Consider the following 14,888-nt stretch of genomic DNA (forward strand, 5'->3'; position numbering starts at 1 on the left):
TCCATCAGGCACACAGGAATATTAGCAGCGGCAGCTAATTGTGTAGAATTAATATATCTCCAATACATCTCTCATATTACAGTAACTTCCATATAGGTACCTGGCTCTCTCATCCCAGCAGCCGGGCAAACTTCACACAGATATTTGATATGGAAATTATGATACTAATTAAAAGGCACTATTGATACTTGTCATTTTTTGCAATTGTTTGGTGGTTAAGGTGTGAGTATAGAGAAGCCAATTCTCTCAAAGTGTTGTAACGAGGTAATACAGCTCTGAGAGATTTTTGGGTATTTCAATACCGCATACTGCATATTTCACTATAATAATACATTGGATTACTGTATCAAAAAGTTTATGATTACAATTTTTACATGTCGCCATGTCGCTTTGTGAGATGATCTTTTTTAATTGTGAATATTAAAAGTTATATTTTATTAATCATTTTTGACAAGTGTGCCCCAGGACAGATTTAAAGTCTCCTTTTGTCTTTACCTCCTATGTAAAGATTTTCCATTTATACAGTTTATTGTACTATTTTTTCTGGGAGCACCACCAACCAAGTGCCAGGAGTATTTGTCCTTTTACAGTGCATGTGCTACTTTGTGAGTAAGAGACTGAACAAAAGTCTCAATACAACATCAATTAGCATTAACATAAGGCAGGGGGGAGGGCAAATGGAAACCTAATTAGTTGTCTGTCTTGGGACGGTGCACTGGGCCTGATGTACTAAGCTTAAAGTTTATTGAACTATTTTTTCTGGGCACACCACCAACCAAGTGCCAGGAGTATTTGACTCTTTATTGCCTTTATGTTGGTTTTTTGAATTTCTAACTAATCATAGTGCGGTTTTAAAAACCTCTCTTTTTACCTATCTAATTAATATGCATGTGACCTGAGCATTGTGTCGCAATAAAGAACACTATAAATACACCATTGTACACTCATTATAATGTGTGGAGTTTGTATATTCTACCCGTACTTGAGTGGGCTTCCTCCGGGTACTCCGGTTTCCTCCCACAATCCCAAAATATAGTGATAGGTTAATTGGTTCCTAACAAAATTAACCCTTGTGCAAATGTGTGTGTGTGTAATTCCAAGTTGATCGCAGCAGGATTTTTGATAGCAATTGGGCAAAACCATGTGCACTGCAGGGGAGGTAGATATAACATGTGCAGAGAGAGTTAGATTTGGGTGGGCTATTTTGTTTCTGTGCAGGGTAAATACCGGCTGCTTTATTTTTACACTGCAAATTAGATTGCAGATTGAACACACCCCACCCAAATCTAACTCTCTCTGCACATGTTTTATCTACCCCTCCTGCAGTGCTCATGGTTTTGCCCAATTGCTAACTTTCTTGCTGCTGCGATCAACTCGGAATGAGGGCCATAGAGTGTAAGCTCCACTTGGGCAGGGACTGATGTGAATGGCTGAATATTCTCTGTAAAGCGCTGTGGAATATGTGTGCGCTATATAAATTACTGGTAATAATGTAAGACACATACACCTAGACATCAGATGAGTACAGATATCACCACCCCTGAAACTACATAATACTACCATCAGCCTGGACAGCTCATTATATACCGGCTGTTCCCAAATCAGGAAACAACTATTCACAGCATCAAATGGTTGACATGGAAATGGTCAACACACACACATATGGTCAACACAAGGTTTTTGGAACTTTTTCATATTTTTTTACTTTTTCCATCCTTGTCTATCCCTTTCACAAATCATAACCTTTAGTATCCTTGTAGTAAGCAAAGCATTTCATGCACGTCTGAGCACCAAGCATTGGGGGTCATTCTAAGTTGATCACTTGCTAGCCAATTGTAGCAGCCGTGCAAATGCTATGCCGCCGCCCACTGGGGAGTGTATTTTAGCTTAGCAGAAGTGCGAACGCATGTGCAGCAGAGCTCTGCAAAAACAGTTTGTGCAGTTTCTGAGTAGCTCTGACCCTACTCAGTGCTTGCGATCACTTCAGCCTATTCCTGTCCAGATTTGACATCACATACCTTCCAACATGACCCGCCCCACTAGGTACAAAATGCTCTGATTCTGGACTTCCCTCTTAATTTATTATTGCCATCACCTGTGAAGAAACAGCTTTCTTATCATTTAACTAGTTCAACACAGGTGATGGAAATCATAAATTAAGAGGGAAGTCCAGAAACAGAGCATTTTGTACCTAGTGGGGCGGGTCATGTTGGAGGGTCTGACATCACACATCCACCCAGCGAATGCCCGGCCACGCCTGCATTTTTTCAGACACGCCTGCGTTTTTCCAAACATTCCCTGAAAACGGTCAGTTGACACTCAGAAACGCCCCCTTCCTGTCAATCTTCTAGCGGGCGCCAGTGTGAAGGAAAACTTTGCTAGAATCTGTGCAAAACCACAAAGGGCTATGTACCATTACGTCGCGCATGCGCATTGCGGGACATATGCATGCACAGAAATGCAGATTTTAAGCCTGATCGCTGTGCTGCGAACAACGGCAGCTAGCGATCAACTTGGAATGACCCCCTTTATGCAGCTCTGTGTGTTCTCCCCTCCCCCAACAGAATGACAACAATCAGGCACAGTGAACACAGCTCAAGCAATTCCCATCCTCCTCCCTCCCCAATCAAAGCAGTGGCAGCTCTGTGTGATAGCAATTACTTTACACAGTCACAGTGCACACAAAATAACTAATATTTTTTAAATGGACGAATGGGAAAGAATTATGCTGCGCTATGTAAGAAACTGTAAATAAATAGTTATGATGCTATTATTTCTAAAACTGGAACCAGACTTCAACAGTGATTATGTGGCTGATAGGTACTGTATATCCCAAGTACATAGATGTTCAGTTGTCGCAATGGTGCAGCGATTAAGATCCTGCATGCAGGATAAATCTAGTCAGATCGCCTCTCAGGGCCAGTGTTCACTGGCCCTGACAGATCGCTCAGCACACATCGCTGACACATTGTTGTGCAGCGCTGTGTGCTGAGCAATCTTGCTGAGTGATCTAGCATCGCTTAGATCGCTCAGCACAGTCACCCCATGTGTACTGTGTAGGCCCTTTTATACAGTAGATGCTGTGATGCCCACTCCCTACTCTCCTCTAAGGAATGGCACAGGCTCCCCTCACAGACAAGAGTGCATTTCCTGAGCATTTTACATTATTTGACCAGTTATGAAGGAAGTTGAATCAATTATATTTTTAAATACCATATTTGTTTATTGCAAGTAACAAGAAATGTATAAAAAAAACTTTTGATATTGTAGCTGCATAGACTAAAGTTAGAAGCTGAAAACACTTAAATTGGAATTGAATTATTCATTTCAAATCCCAGGCCATCCCCCAGACAGGATATATGCTATCTATACTCTCCAAGGAATCTACTACAAAGGCCTCACACACTGAGATTTTCACACCCACTGTACACAATTAGGAATTGGACGCTAATGCTATGGCATGATTGCTACTTTCCTGTGTTCAATTGGCCACTCACTGTAGTCTGTAAACAGATCTTTATTAATATGGGGTAATATGCTCTTTATTGTAAAGCTCCTTTATGGAGAATGTTTTTTAGCTTGTGTTTTGCTGTGTGGCTGCTAACATTACAATAAACTATAGTCAGATGGAGAGAGAAAGTGAGACAGTCATGTGAGAGAGATAAAGTCTAGGAGAAAGAAAATTAGAGGGTGGTAGACAATGAGAGACAGAGTTAGGGGAGTGCAATAGAGTCAGGAGGAGAGAGCGACAAAGTCATGGGACAGAGACACAGAGAGATAGTTTAGGGGAAAGAGATAGAGTCAAGAAGAGAGCAATAGAGTTAGAGGGAGAAAGACAAAGTTTGATAGAGGGACAAAGTGAGAGAGTCATGTGAGATAGATAGTCAGAGGGAGAGAGATACAGTCTAGGATAAAGAAAATTAGAGGGTGTTAGACACCGAGAGACAATCAGGGGGAGAGCGATAGAGTCGGGAGGAGTGAGCGACAAATTCAGGGGTCAGAGACACAGAGAGATAGTTAAAGGGAGAGAGATAGAGTCAAGGAGAGAGACAGTGATAGAGTTAGAGGGAGAGAGACAAAGTTTGATGGAGAGACAAAGTGAGACAGAGTCATGTGAGAGAGATTGTCAGAGGGAGAGAGATAAAGTCTAGGAGAAAGAAAATCAAAGGGTGGGAGACACTGAGAGACAGAGTTAGGGGAAGAGCGAAAGAGTTAGGAGGAGGGAGTGACAAATTCAGGGGACAGAGACATAGAGAGATAGTTAAGGGGAGAGAGATAGAGTCAAGGAGAGAGAGTGATAGAGTAATAGGGAGAGAGACAAAGTTTGATGGAGATAAAGAGTCATATGAGAAATAGTCAGGGAGAGAGAGATAAAGTCTAGAAGAAAGTAAATCAGAGGGTGGGAGACACTGAGAGACAGAGTCTGGGGGAGAGCGATAGAGTCAGGAGTAGAGAGTGACAAAGTCAGGGGACAGACACAGAGAGATAATTAAGGGGCGAGAGATAGAGTTAGAGGGAGAGAGAAAGTCAGATGGAGAGAGAAAGTGAGACAGAGTCATGTGAGAGAGATAGAGTCAGGGGAGAGAGATAAAGTCTACTTGCAAGACAAAATCAGAGGTTGGGAGGTACAGAGACAGAGTCAGGGGGAGAGCGATAGAGTCAGGAGGAGAGAGCGACAAAGTCATGGGACAGAGAGACAGTAAAGAGGAGAGAGATAGAGTCAAGGAGAGAGAGAGTTAGATGAAGAGAGACAAAGTGAGACAGAGTCATGTGAGAGAGATAAAGTCAGAGGGAGAGAGATAAAGTCTAGGAAAAAGAAAATTAGAGGGTGGTAGACACTGAGAGACAGAGTCAGGGGCAGAGCGATAGAGTCAGGAGGAGAGATCAAACAAATTCAGGGGACAGAGATAGTTAAAGGGAGAGAGATAGAGTCAAGGAGAGAGAGCGACAGAGTTAGAGGGAGAGAGACAAAGTTTGATGGAGAGACAAAGTGAGATAGTCATGTGAGAGAGATAGTAAGAGGGAGAGAGATAAAGTCTAGGTGAAAGAAAATCAAAGGGTGAGAGACAGAGTCAGGGGGAGAGCGATAAAGTTAGGAGAAGAGAGTGACAAATTCAGGGGACAGAGACATAGAGAGATAGTTAAGGGGAGAGAGAGAGAGTCAAGGAGAGAAAGTGATATAGTTATAGGGAGAGAGACAAACTTTGATGGAGATAGTCGGGGAGAGAGATAAAGTCTAGGAGAAAGAAAATGAGAGGGTGGGAGACACTGAGAGACAGAGTCAGGGGGAGAGCGATAGAGTCAGGAGGAGACAGCAACAAATTCAGGGGACAGAGACACAGAGATAGTGAAAGGGAGAGATAGATTAAAGGAGAGAGAGCGATAGAGTTAGAGGGAGAGAGACAGTCAGATGGCGAGAGACACTGAGACAGTCATGTGAGAGAGAGTCATGGGGAAGGAGATAAAGTCTAGGAGAAAGAAAATCAGAGGGTGGGAGACACAGAGACAGCAGATCACAAGGAGATTGACAGGAAGAGGGCATTTGTGGGTGGCAACTGAACATTTTCTGGGAGTGTTTGGAAAAATGCAGGCATGTCCAAGCGTTTGCAGGGCAGGTGTCTGACGTCAATTCCGGACACGAACAGCCTAAAGTGATTGCCCCGAATTTACGTCAGACACCCACCCTGCAAATGCATGGACACACCTGCATTATACCAAACACTCCCAGAAAACGTTCAGTTGACATCCACAAATGTTTTCTTCCAGTCAATCTCCTTGCAATTGTCTGTGCGAATGGATTCTTCATTAAATCCATTGCTCAGCAACGATCCACTTTGTACCCGTGCGACGCGCCTGCGTATTGTGGGGCACACGCACGCGCAGTTATGACCTGATCGCAGCGCAGCGAAAAAACCTAGCGTGCGATCAGGTCTGCATGACCCCCATGGTTTTGCCCATCTGCTAACAAAATTGCGGCTATGGGGGGGTCATTCTAAGTTGATCGTAGCCCTGCAAAATTTTGCAGGGCTACGATCAGGAACAGAGACATGCATGGTGATGCCCAGCACAGGGCTAGTCCGCCCCGCAGGTCAGTTCCGCCCCCCTTTCCCCCACAGAAGTACAAAAGCATTGCACAGCGGCAATGCTTTTGTACTTCAGGAGTAGCTCCCGGCCAGCGCAGCTTTAGCGTGCTGGCCGGGAGTTAATCATCGCTACACGCCCCGCAGCGGCTGGTCAGCAGCAGCGATCGGGTCAGAATGACCCCCATGAACCATATGTGCAGGCCAATTTATCCATCATGCACACGGGAATATCAGCTGTAGCAGCTAATTGTGAAGTATTAATATTTTTCCAATACATCTCTCATACTAACTTCCAACATGTACCTGGCTCAATGTTGCCTATATGTTTGAAAAAATCTTTTCCCTTATGATTGATAATGTGCTGATGAAGAGTTCATACAAACTCCACACAGAGATTCGATATGGAAATTATGATACTAACTAAAAGGCACCATTGATACTTGTCATTTTTTGCAATTGTTTGGTGGTTAAGGTGTGAGTAGAGAGAATTTTTGGTATTTCAATACCGCAGGATCCGGTCTGAAGATCGACAGTGTCTGCCATACAAGTGGGTGCTGCATCTGTCTGCCACAAATCGGTCCAGCGCTGAGGCTGTGTTGCCATAATAAGTCACTGGGTGCTCTGTGTGCCATACACGTGGGTGCTGCACCTGTCTGCCACAAATCAGTCCAGTGCTTGGGCTGTGCTGCCATAATAAGTAACCGGGTGCTCTGTCTGCCATACAAGTGGGTGCTGTGCCTGTCTGCCACAAATCAGTCCAGTGCTTGGGCTGTGCTCCATAATAAGTCACTGGGTGCTCTGCCTGCCATACAAGTAGGTGAAGAAACATGAGACCCAGGGCCTGATCAGCCATAAGGCTGCAGCCTGGATGGCTGAGTCCTGGGGCTGGGGGAGGCGCAGCAGCGGCACAATAGATGCTTAGGATCTACCTACTACTGGAAGCTGCAAATTCCATGCAGACAGCATGGAAGACGGCCCTTCTAGGAGACAGATGCCAGGGGTATTACTAGACCAGAGGTTCTCAAACTCGGTCATCAGGACCCCACACAGTGCATGTTTTGCAGGTAACCCAGCAGGTGCACAGGTGTATTAATTACTCACCGACACATTTTACAAAGTCCACAGGTGGAGCTAATTATTTCACTTGTGATTCTGTGAGGAGACCTGCAAAACATGCACCGTGTGGGGTACTGAGGACTGAGTTTGAGAACCTGTGTACTAGACCATTACCCAGCGCTACCCAGAATGAGCATGTAACCTCCTGGTACTAAGCATGTAACCCCTATGGCAACAAGCATATGTAACCCCTGGCAACGAGCATGTAACCCCTGGCAACGAGCAAGTGACCAGGTCCGACTTCCGGTCAGCAGAATCACAGATGCCGGTGGCTTCTCCTCCCACCTCTAGCCACCAACAGCACCGTGGGCAGCAACATGGACATCTATATGTGCAGGGCAATTTATCCATCAGGCACACGGGAGTATCAGCAGCGGCAGCTAATTGTGAAGTATTAATATATCTCCAATACATGTGGGAGTGCCAGTAGTGTCTTCTGTGCAGAGGTGCAGGTGGTGTAATCAGTGCAGGAGTGCTGGCAGTATCCCCAGCGCAGGGGTGCCAGCAGTGTCAGCAGTCAGGGGTGCCGGCAGTGTGGGAGTGCCGGAAGTGTCCTCGGTGCAGAAGTGCTGGCAGTGTCGGCAGTGTAGGAGGTGTCCTCAGTGCAGGAGTGCTGGCAGTATCCCCAGTGCAGTTGTGCCGGCAGTGTCATCAGTGCAGGAGTGTCGGCAGTGTGGGAGTGCCAGAAGTGTCCTCGGTGCAGGGGTGTCGGCAGTGCCGGCAGTATGCTCAGTGCAGGGGTGCCGGTGACTTACTTACCTGCTGCAATGTTTTCAACCTGTTCGGTCCTAGCTCTGACGTCAAACACTCGCCCTGGACACACTTGCGTTTCTCTCACCATGCCTGCGTTTTTCTTACCACTCCCTGAAAACGGCTGCAAACGGTGAGTTGCCCAGGAACGCCCTCCGCCTGTCAATCTTCGTGCGATTGGTGCTGCGATCGCTTTTTTCGGTCCCAGCGTCGTTGCCCGGCGATGGCCATGCGTGCACATAGCAGCCGCCGCACATGCGCAGCACAGACCCGATTGCAGCTGTGCGAACGACGACATGCTGCGATCGAGTCATAATGACCCCCTAAGTCCAGACCTACTTAGAAACTGCACAACATTTTTTACCATAGCAGGCCTGCACAAGCGATTGCAGCTTTGCTATGGGAAAAAAACAACCCTCATAGGTGGAGATTAGATGATTGCACGGGCTGCAAAAAGCAGCTTCGTGCGATCAACTCGTAATGAGGCCCTTTATTTGGAAATATTTTATCATTGCAAAATCTTATATGTTCTTTTACTCTCTAGCACTAAGGTTTTTCTTAACTTATTATTTAATTTCACTTTAGACTTCATTCACCTCTGTGCTATGAGCAACATATAGTAACATCCCCCAGCCAGGATAAAATCTGTACCCCCCAAGGAGTCTACTTCAAAGGCCTCTCACACTGTGATTTTCACACCTACACAATTAGCAATTACACTCTAAAGCTGGCCATACATCACAACGACCTGATTACAGTGTCTATTTAACAGCAATGTTGGTGGAAAGCTACGTTACGTGATGCACTGGACACCCAGTGGTGAAACTATGAATTGTCATGAATTGTCACAGCACAACATGATGGCCCAACAACAAAAGGAATTCATGTCATGCCAAATTTACTGCCATGGCACTCTTTTCAGAAAGGTAATAGTGGACACATCTGTACTTGCATATGGCACCTCAGTGAACTTTGTAAAATGTGTTTACAAATCTTTAATCATGCAGTGGTGGAATCAAAAGTCATCTGCTAAGAAGGAATCATGATTTCTACAAAGATTTGAACATTTTCTATGGACCTTGTCATCTGAGCATATCTTAAGCAACAACTATAAGTGCGAAAACAGCACATAAGGAAAAGGATGCATTGACCAGGAATCGAACCCGAGTCAATTGCTTGGAAGGCAGCTATGCTCACCACTATACCACCAATGCTTGAGTGCTTTTTCGATGCATATAGTGGCCAATATGGAAATCACAACAACTGTTTGAAAGATATTTATAGCCTGCGATGTAGCACCATTGGTGGAAGATATTCAAACAAAATTGGCAAATTGCATGACATTCACAATTCAAGATTTAGGCTCATATATACTTAAGGTTTTTATGCACCATTGAACTAACATACAGTGGTATCAAAACTGAGAAAAGAAAAGACCTTCGATTTACTTGCATATGGCACCTCAGTGAACTTTGTAAAATGTGTTTACAAATCTTTAATCATGCAGTGGTGGAATCAAAAGTCATCTGCTAAGAAGGAATCATGATTTCTACAAAGATTTTAACATTTTCTATGGACCTTGTCATCTGAGCATATCTTAAGCAACAACTATAAGTGCGAAAACAGCACATAAGGAAAAGAATGCATTGTCCGGGAATCGAACCCGAGTCAATTGCTTGGAAGGCAGCTATGCTCAACACTATACCACCAATGCTTGAGCGCTTTTTCGATGCATATAGTGGCCAATATGGAAATCACAACAACTGTTTGAAAGATATTTATAGCCTGCGCTGTAGCACCATTGGTGGAAGATATTCAAACAAAATTGGCAAATTGCATGACATTCACAATTCAAGATTTAGGCTCATCCATACTTAAGGTTTTTATGCACCATTGAACTGATATACAGTGGTATAAAAACTGAGAATAGAAAAGACCTTCGTTTTACTTGCATATAGCAAATCAGTGAACTTTGTAAAATGTATTTACAAATATTTAATCAGGCAGTGGTGGAATCAAAAGTCATCTGCTAAGAATGAATCATGGTTTCTACAAAGATTTTAACATTTTCTATGGACCTTGTCATCTGAGCATATCTTAAGCAACAACTATAAGTGCGAAAACAGCACATAAGGAAAAGGATGCATTGGCCGGGAATCGAACCCGGGTCAACAGCTTGGAAGGCAGCTATGCTCACCACTATACCACCAATGCTTGAGCTATTTTCAAATGCATATAGTGGCCAATATGGAAATCACAACAACTGTTTGAAAGATATTTATAGCCTGCGCTGTAGCACCATTGGTGGAAGATATTCAAACAAAATTGGCAAATTGCATGACATTCACAATTCAAGATTTAGGCTCATCCATACTTAAGGTTTTTATGCACCATTCAACTGATATACAGTGGTATCAAAACTGAGAAAAGAAAAGACCTTCGATTTACTTGCATATGGCACCTCAGTGAACTTTGTAAAATGTATTTACAAATCTTTAATCAGGCAGTGGTGGAATCAAAAGTCATCTGCTAAGAAGGAATCATGATTTCTACAAAGATTTTAACATTTTCTATGGACCTTGTCATCTGAGCATATCTTAAGCAACAACTATAAGTGCGAAAACAGCACATAAGGAAAAGGATGCATTGTCCGGGAATCGAACCCGAGTCAATTGCTTGGAAGGCAGCTATGCTCAACACTATACCACCAATGCTTGAGCGCTTTTTCGATGCATATAGTGGCCAATATGGAAATCACAACAACTGTTTGAAAGATATTTATAGCCTGCGCTGTAGCACCATTGGTGGAAGATATTCAAACAAAATTGGCAAATTGCATGACATTCACAATTCAAGATTTAGGCTCATCCATACTTAAGGTTTTTATGCACCATTGAACTGATATACAGTGGTATAAAAACTGAGAATAGAAAAGACCTTCGTTTTACTTGCATATGGCACCTCAGTGAACTTTGTAAAATGTATTTACAAATATTTAATCAGGCAGTGGTGGAATCAAAAGTCATCTGCTAAGAATGAATCATGGTTTCTACAAAGATTTTAACATTTTCTATGGACCTTGTCATCTGAGCATATCTTAAGCAACAACTATAAGTGCGAAAACAGCACATAAGGAAAAGGATGCATTGGCCGGGAATCGAACCCGGGTCAACAGCTTGGAAGGCAGCTATGCTCACCAGTATACCACCAATGCTTGAGCTATTTTCAAATGCATATAGTGGCCAATATGGAAATCACAACAACTGTTTGAAAGATATTTATAGCCTGCGCTGTAGCACCATTGGTGGAAGATATTCAAACAAAATTGGCAAATTGCATGACATTCACAATTCAAGATTTAGGCTCATCCATACTTAAGGTTTTTATGCACCATTCAACTGATATACAGTGGTATCAAAACTGAGAAAAGAAAAGACCTTCGATTTACTTGCATATGGCACCTCAGTGATTTTTGTAAAATGTATTTACAAATCTTTAATCAGGCAGTGGTGGAATCAAAAGTCATCTGCTAAGAAGGAATCATGATTTCTACAAAGATTTTAACATTTTCTATGGACCTTGTCATCTGAGCATATCTTAAGCAACAACTATAAGTGCGAAAACAGCACATAAGGAAAAGGATGCATTGGCCGGGAATCTAACCCGGGTCAACTGCTTGGAAGGCAGCTATGCTCACCACTATACCACCAATACTTGAGCACTTTTCAAATGCATATAGTGGCCAATATGGAAATCACAACAACTGTTTGAAAGATTTTTATAGCCTGCGCTGTAGCACCATTGGTGGTAGATATTCAAACAAAATTGGCAAATTGCATGACATTCACAATTCAAGATTTAGGCTCATCCATACTTAAGGTTTTTATGCACCATTGAACTGATATACAGTGGTATCAAAACTGAGAAAAGAAAAGACCTTTGATGTACTTGCATATGGCACCTCAGTGAACTTTGTAAAATGTGTTTACAAATCTTTAATCATGCAGTGGTGGAATCAAAACTCATCTGCTAAGAAGGAATCATGATTTCTACAAAGATTTTAACATTTTCTATGGACCTTGTCATATGAGCATATCTTAAGCAACAACTATAAGTGCGAAAACAGCACATAAGGAAAAGGATGCATTGGCCAGGAATCGAACCCGGGTCAACTGCTTGGAAGGCAGCTATGCTCACCACTATACCACCAATGCTTGAGCTCTTTTCGAATGCATATAGTGGCCAATATGGAAATCACAACAACTGTTTGAAAGATATTTATAGCCTGCGCTGTAGCTCCATTGGTGGTAGATATTCAAACAAAATTGGCAAATTGCATGACATTCCCAATTCAAGATTTAGGCTCATCCATACTTAAGGTTTTTATGCACCATTGAACTGATATACAGTGGTATCAAAACTGAGAAAAGAAAAGACCTTTGATGTACTTGCATATGGAACCTCAGTGAACATTGTAAAATGTGTTTACAAATCTTTAATCATGCAGTGGTGGAATCAAAAGTCATCTGCTAAGAAGGAATCATGATTTCTACAAAGATTTGAACATTTTCTATGGACCTTGTCATCTGAGCATATCTTAAGCAACAACTATAAGTGCGAAAACAGCACATAAGGAAAAGGATGCATTGGCCGGGAATCGAACCCGAGTCAATTGCTTGGAAGGCAGATATGCTCACCACTATACCACCAATGCTTGAGCGCTTTTTCGATGCATATAGTGGCCAATATGGAAATCACAACAACTGTTTGAAAGATTTTTATAGCCTGCGCTGTAGCACCATTGGTGGTAGATATTCAAACAAAATTGGCAAATTGCATGACATTCACAATTCAAGATTTAGGCTCATCCATACTTAAGGTTTTTATGCACCATTGAACTGATATACAGTGGTATCAAAACTGAGAAAAGAAAAGACCTTCGATTTACTTGCATATGGCACCTCAGTGAACTTTGTAAAATGTATTTACAAATCTTTAATCAGGCAGTGGTGGAATCAAAAGTCATCTGCTAAGAAGGAATCATGATTTCTACAAAGATTTTTAACATTTTCTATGGACCTTGTCATCTGAGCATATCTTAAGCAACAACTATAAGTGCGAAAACAGCACATAAGGAAAAGGATGCATTGGCCGGGAATCGAAGCCGGGTCAACTGCTTGGAATGCAGCTATGCTCACCACTATACCACCAATGCTTGAGCACTTTTCAAATGCATATAGTGGCCAATATGGAAATCACAACAACTGTTTGAAAGATTTTTATAGCCTGCGCTGTAGCACCATTGGTGGTAGATATTCAAACAAAATTGGCAAATTGCATGACATTCCCAATTCAAGATTTAGGCTCATCCATACTTAAGGTTTTTATGCACCATTGAACTGATATACAGTGGTATCAAAACTGAGAAAAGAAAAGACCTTTGATGTACTTGCATATGGCACCTCAGTGAACTTTGTAAAATGTGTTTACAAATCTTTAATCATGCAGTGGTGGAATCAAAAGTCATCTGCTAAGAAGGAATCATGATTTCTACAAAGATTTGAACATTTTCTATGGACCTTGTCATCTGAGCATATCTTAAGCAACAACTATAAGTGCGAAAACAGCACATAAGGAAAAGGATGCATTGGCCGGGAATCGAACCCGAGTCAATTGCTTGGAAGGCAGCTATGCTCACCACTATACCACCAATGCTTGAGCGCTTTTTCGATGCATATAGTGGCCAATATGGAAATCACAACAACTGTTTGATAGATATTTATAGTTTGCGCTGTAGCACCATTGGTGGAAGATATTCAAACAAAATTGGCAAATTGCATGACATTCACAATTCAAGATTTAGGCTCATCCATACTTAAGGTTTTTATGCACCATTGAACTGACATACAGTGGTATCAAAACTGAGAAAAGAAAAGACCTTCGATTTACTTGCATATGGCACCTCAGTGAACTGTGTAAAATGTATTTACAAATCTTTAATCAGGCAGTGGTGGAATCAAAAGTCATCTGCTAATAATGAATCATGATTTCTACAAAGATTTTAATATTTTCTATGGACCTTGTCATCTGAGCATATCTTAAGCAACAACTATAAGTGCGAAAACAGCACATAAGGAAAAGGATGCATTGGCCGGGAATCGAACCCGGGTCAACAGCTTGGAAGGTAGCTATGCTCACCACTATACCACCAATGCTTGAGCTCTTTTTGAATGCATATAGTGGCCAATATGGAAATCACAACAACTGTTTGAAAGATATTTATAGCCTGCGCTGTAGCACCATTGGTGGAAGATATTCAAACAAAATTGGCAAATTGCATGACATTCACAATTCAAGATTTAGGCTCATCCATACTTAAGGTTTTTATGCACCAATGAACTTACATACAGTGGTATCAAAACTGAGAAAAGAAAAGACCTTCGATTTACTTGCATATGGCACCTCAGTGAACTTTGTAAAATGTATTTACAAATCTTTAATCAGGCAGTGGTGGAATCAAAAGTCATCTGCTAAGAAGGAATCATGATTTCTACAAAGATTTTAACATTTTCTATGGACCTTGTCATCTGAGCATATCTTAAGCAACAACTATAAGTGCGAAAACAGCACATAAGGAAAAGGATGCATTGGCCGGGAATCGAACCCGGGTCAATTGCTTGGAAGGCAGCTATGCTCACCACTATACCACCAATGCTTGAGCACTTTTCAAATGCATATAGTGGCCAATATGGAAATCACAACAACTGTTTGAAAGATTTTTATAGCCTGCGCTGTAGCACCATTGGTGGTAGATATTCAAACAAAATTGGCAAATTGCATGACATTCACAAATCAAGATTTAGGCTCATCCATACTTAAGGTTTTTATGCACCATTGAACTGATATACAGTGGTATCAAAACTGAGAAAAGAAAAGACC

General features: G+C 42.2%; 5 non-coding genes across 5 annotated transcripts; all 5 read right to left on the reverse strand.

Moving 5' to 3' along the window:
* Nucleotides 1-10,091: 10,091 nt before the first annotated feature.
* On the reverse strand, nt 10,092-10,163 carry TRNAG-UCC (transfer RNA glycine (anticodon UCC)). The gene has a single exon. It is a non-coding gene; the product is annotated as a tRNA-Gly (tRNA).
* A 1,428-nt stretch (nt 10,164-11,591) lies between these two features.
* On the reverse strand, nt 11,592-11,663 carry TRNAG-UCC (transfer RNA glycine (anticodon UCC)). Its single transcript has one exon. It is a non-coding gene; the product is annotated as a tRNA-Gly (tRNA).
* A 428-nt stretch (nt 11,664-12,091) lies between these two features.
* TRNAG-UCC (transfer RNA glycine (anticodon UCC)) lies at nt 12,092-12,163 on the reverse strand. Its single transcript has one exon. It is a non-coding gene; the product is annotated as a tRNA-Gly (tRNA).
* A 1,929-nt stretch (nt 12,164-14,092) lies between these two features.
* On the reverse strand, nt 14,093-14,164 carry TRNAG-UCC (transfer RNA glycine (anticodon UCC)). Its single transcript has one exon. It is a non-coding gene; the product is annotated as a tRNA-Gly (tRNA).
* A 428-nt stretch (nt 14,165-14,592) lies between these two features.
* On the reverse strand, nt 14,593-14,664 carry TRNAG-UCC (transfer RNA glycine (anticodon UCC)). The gene has a single exon. It is a non-coding gene; the product is annotated as a tRNA-Gly (tRNA).
* Nucleotides 14,665-14,888: the final 224 nt, after the last annotated feature.

The sequence above is a fragment of the Pseudophryne corroboree genome, chromosome 4 (genome assembly GCF_028390025.1).
Source record: "Pseudophryne corroboree isolate aPseCor3 chromosome 4, aPseCor3.hap2, whole genome shotgun sequence".
In the NCBI taxonomy this organism is placed as follows: domain Eukaryota; kingdom Metazoa; phylum Chordata; class Amphibia; order Anura; family Myobatrachidae; genus Pseudophryne; species Pseudophryne corroboree.